The sequence below is a fragment of the Taudactylus pleione genome, unplaced genomic scaffold (assembly GCF_031769625.1).
Source record: "Taudactylus pleione unplaced genomic scaffold, aTauple2 ptg000317l, whole genome shotgun sequence".
NCBI classification, from domain to species: Eukaryota; Metazoa; Chordata; class Amphibia; order Anura; family Myobatrachidae; genus Taudactylus; species Taudactylus pleione.
Window position 1 is genome coordinate 4816190 of NW_028284718.1, and position 5083 is coordinate 4821272.

Here is a 5083-nt window from a genome sequence, read left to right on the forward strand (position 1 = left end):
AAATTTTCAGATTCTTTGAAATGGTTCTATTATCTTATTGTAGTCAATTTCCTGAGTGAATTTCAACTGAATGTTGTTTTTTCAAAACTCTCAAAATAGATTGTATTTACTAATTTGCACAATTGAATTTTGTTTTTTGTCAAACTGCTAAAATTATTTGTAAGTACTTATCTGCACACAGCATGTGACATGTCTTGGGTTTTATCCATCAGAAAAACTCTGCTGGGCATCATAAAACTTTGCACAGCAATTTTCAAGCAAGTATACTTAGAAAATTATTGACTATTAGGAAATATTTTATTTATGCTAATATTTCCTCCTTGTACACATTAGTGACTGCTTTAAAATAATATAATTTTCACATAAAATTGGTTAAGATATCAAATAAAACATGCTTACTTGATGATGCTATGATTTTCATTTTGGGCGCGACAGGTCCCTGGTTCAATTCCCTGACGAGCCCTCTCTTTCTTTTTACGGTGCATCTCATGGTTTATATATATCTGATTTTCTCAATTGGCTAAGTCAATAGCATCAACTGAGTTTTGTTTTTGCCATACTCCCAATAGAATTTGTACATACTTATGAATCTTGCCTTCATCATTTTCCTATTGCCTTTCTTCTATTTATGCATGATTTACACATAGCTTTTTACAAGTCTTGGGTTTTATCGATCAGACAAGTCCAAACTCTGTCGCCATTTTTATATCTTGTCACTGCACTTTCCAAATAAGCACACATAGAAAACTATCAATAGAATCTTACGAAAACATTTTAGTTGTACTACAAATAAGAGCATACTTATTAAAATTTCAACCGTATTGTGGTATATCCGGAAAACTGCAAGTTCCCTTCTGTCTAGATAGCTTTGAATGTTTTAAAAGAATAGTCTCACTTTGAAACACAAAAAGTTCAAAAATGAAATTGCAAGGTATTCTTTTGCCTTTCTTCGGTGTCTGGAAGCATGATTTGTACATTGCATATGACAAGTCTATAGCTTCGTCCATGAGAGAAGTCCAAACTCTGTAGGCACTCACAAATCTTGTCCCTGCACTTTTCCTATATGCATACCTTAGAAAACTATCTACTGGACCATAAGGAAATATTTTATTTATTCTACAAATTAATTTTTACATAAATGTATATGGTGTTTTAAAAACAAAAAGCTATTTTCTAAAAATCAATTGAAAAATCCAAAGAAAAATCTTCAGGTAGGTGGCTCGTTGGTCTAGGGGTATGATTCTCGCTTCGGGTGCGAGAGGTCCCGGGTTCAAATCCTGGACGAGCCCAAATTTTCAGATTCTTTGAAATGGTTCTATTATCTTATTGTAGTCAATTTCCTGAGTGAATTTCAACTGAATGTTGTTTTTTCAAAACTCTCAAAATAGATTGTATTTACTAATTTGCACAATTGAATTTTGTTTTTTGTCAAACTGCTAAAATTATTTGTAAGTACTTATCTGCACACATCATGTGACATGTCTTGGGTTTTATCCATCAGAAAAACTCTGCTGGGCATCATAAAACTTTGCACAGCAATTTTCAAGCAAGTATACTTAGAAAATTATTGACTATTAGGAAATATTTTATTTATGCTAATATTTCCTCCTTGTACACATTAGTGACTGCTTTAAAATAATATAATTTTCACATAAAATTGGTTAAGATATCAAATAAAACATGCATACTTGATGATTCTATGATTTTCGTTTTGGGCGCGACAGGTCCCTGGTTCAATTCCCTGACGAGCCCTCTCTTTCTTTTTATGGTGCATCTCATGGTTTATATATATTTGATTTTCTCAATTGGCTAAGTCAATAGCATCAACTGAGTTTTGTTTTTGCCATACTCCCAATAGAATTTGTACATACTTATGAATCTTGCATTAATATTTTTATTATTGCCTTTCTTCTATTTATGCATGATTTACACATAGCTTTTTACAAGTCTTGGGTTTTATCGATCAGACAAGTCCAAACTCTGCAGCCATTTTTATATCTTGTCACTGCACTTTCCAAATAAGCACACATAGAAAACTATCAATAGAATCTTACGGAAACATTTTAGTTGTTCTACAAATAAGAGCATACTTATTAAAATTTCAACCGTATTGTGGTATATCAGGAAAACTGCAAGTTCCCTTCTGTCTAGATAGCTTTGAATGTTTTAAAAGAATAGTCTCACTTTGAAACACAAAAAGTTCAAAAATGAAATTGCAAGGTATTCTTTTGCCTTTCTTCTGTGTCTGGAAGCATGATTTGTACATTGCATATGACAAGTCTATAGCTTCGTCCATGAGAGAAGTCCAAACTCTGTAGGCACTCACAAATCTTGTCCCTGCACTTTTCCTATATGCATACCATAGAAAACTATCTACTGGACCATAAGGAAATATTTTATTTATTCTACAAATTAATTTTTACATAAATGTATATGGTGTTTTAAAAACAAAAAGCTATTTTCTTAAAATCAACTGAAAAATCCAAAGAAAAATCTTCAGGTAGGTGGCTCGTTGGTCTAGGGGTATGATTCTCGCTTCGGGTGCGAGAGGTCCTGTGTTCAAATCCTGGACGAGCCCAAATTTTCAGATTCTTTGAAATGGTTCTATTATCTTATTGTAGTCAAATTCCTGAGTGAATTTCAACTGAATGTTGTTTTTTCAAAACTCTCAAAATAGATTGTATTTACTAATTTGCACAATTGAATTTTGTTTTTTGTCAAACTGCTAAAATTATTTGTAAGTACTTATCTGCACACAGCATGTGACATGTCTTGGGTTTTATCCATCAGAAAAACTCTGCTGGGCATCATAAAACTTTGCACAGCAATTTTCAAGCAAGTATACTTAGAAAATTATTGACTATTAGGAAATATTTTATTTATGCTAATATTTCCTCCTTGTACACATTAGTGACTGCTTTAAAATAATATAATTTTCACATAAAATTGGTTAAGATATCAAATAAAACATGCATACTTGATGATTCTATGATTTTCGTTTTGGGCGCGACAGGTCCCTGGTTCAATTCCCTGACGAGCCCTCTCTTTCTTTTTATGGTGCATCTCATGGTTTATATATATTTGATTTTCTCAATTGGCTAAGTCAATAGCATCAACTGAGTTTTGTTTTTGCCATACTCCCAATAGAATTTGTACATACTTATGAATCTTGAATTCATATTTTTATTATTGCCTTTCTTCTATTTATGCATGATTTAAACATAGCTTTTTACAAGTCTTGGGTTTTATCGATCAGACAAGTCCAAACTCTGCAGCCATTTTTATATCTTGTCACTGCACTTTCCAAATAAGCACACATAGAAAACTATCAATAGAATCTTACGGAAACATTTTAGTTGTTCTACAAATAAGAGCATACTTATTAAAATTTCAACCGTATTGTGGTATATCAGGAAAACTACAAGTTCCCTTCTGTCTAGATAGCTTTGAATGTTTTAAAAGAATAGTCTCACTTTGAAACACAAAAAGTTCAAAAATGAAATTGCAAGGTATTCTTTTGCCTTTCTTCTGTGTCTTGAAGCATGATTTCTACATTGCATATGACAAGTCTTTAGCTTCGTCCATGAGAGAAGTCCAAACTCTGTAGGCACTCACAAATCTTGTCCCTGCACTTTTCCTATATGCATACCTTAGAAAACTATCTACTGGACCATAAGGAAATATTTTATTTGTTCTACAAATTAATTTTTACATAAATGTATATGGTGTTTTAAAACAAAAAGCTATTTTCTTAAAATCAATTGAAAAATCCAAAGAAAAATCTTCAGGTAGGTGGCTTGTTAGACTAGGGGTATGATTCTCGCTTAAGGTGCTAGAGGTCCCGGGTTCAAATCGCGGACGAGCCCAAATTTTCAGATTCTTTGAAATGGTTCTATTATCTTATTGTAGGCAATTTCCTGAGTGAATTTCAACTGAATGTTGTTTTTTCAAAACTCTCAAAATAGATTGTATTTACTAATTTGCACAATTGAATTTTGTTTTTTGTCAAACTGCTAAAATTATTTGTAATTACTTATCTGCACACAGCATGTGACATGTCTTGGGTTTTATCCATCAGAAAAACTCTGCTGGGCATCATAAAACTTTGCACAGCAATTTTCAAGCAAGTATACTTAGAAAATTATTGACTATTAGGAAATATTTTATTTAAGCTAATATTTCCTCCTTGTACACATTAGTGACTGCTTTAAAATAATATAATTTTCACAAAAAATTGGTTAAGATATCAAATAAAACATGCTTACTTGATGATTCTATGATTTTTGTTTTGGGTGCGACAGGTCCCTGGTTCAATTCCCTGACGAGCCCTCTCTTTCTTTTTACGGTGCATCTCATGGTTTATATATATCTGATTTTCTCAATTGGCTAAGTCAATAGCATCAACTGAGTTTTGTTTTTGCTATACTCCCAATAGAATTTGTACATACTTATGAATCTTGCCTTCATCATTTTCCTATTGCCTTTCTTCTATTTATGCATGATTTACACATAGCTTTTTACAAGTCTTGGGTTTTATCGATCAGACAAGTCCAAACTCTGTCGACATTTTTAGATCTTGTCACTGCACTTTCCAAATAAGCACACATAGAAAACTATCAATAGAATCTTACGAAAACATTTTAGTTGTACTACAAATAAGAGCATACTTATTAAAATTTCAACCGTATTGTGGTATATCCGGAAAACTGCAAGTTCCCTTCTGTCTAGATAGCTTTGAATGTTTTAAAAGAATAGTCTCACTTTGAAACACAAAAAGTTCAAAAATGAAATTGCAAGGTATTCTTTTGCCTTTCTTCGGTGTCTGGAAGCATGATTTGTACATTGCATATGACAAGTCTATAGCTTCGTCCATGAGAGAAGTCCAAACTCTGTAGGCACTCACAAATTTTGTCCCTGCACTTTTCCTATATGCATACCTTAGAAAACTATCTACTGGACCATAAGGAAATATTTTATTTATTCTACAAATTAATTTTTACATAAATGTATATGGTGTTTTAAAAACAAAAAGCTATTTTCTTAAAATCAATTGAAAAATCCAAAGAAAAATCTTCAGGTAGGT

At 32.1% G+C, this 5083-nt stretch overlaps 1 non-coding gene across 1 annotated transcript; it reads left to right on the top strand.

Annotated features, from left to right (window-relative positions):
• Nucleotides 1-1217: 1217 nt before the first annotated feature.
• Nucleotides 1218-1289, top strand: TRNAP-CGG (transfer RNA proline (anticodon CGG)). The gene has a single exon. It is a non-coding gene; the product is annotated as a tRNA-Pro (tRNA).
• Nucleotides 1290-5083: the final 3794 nt, after the last annotated feature.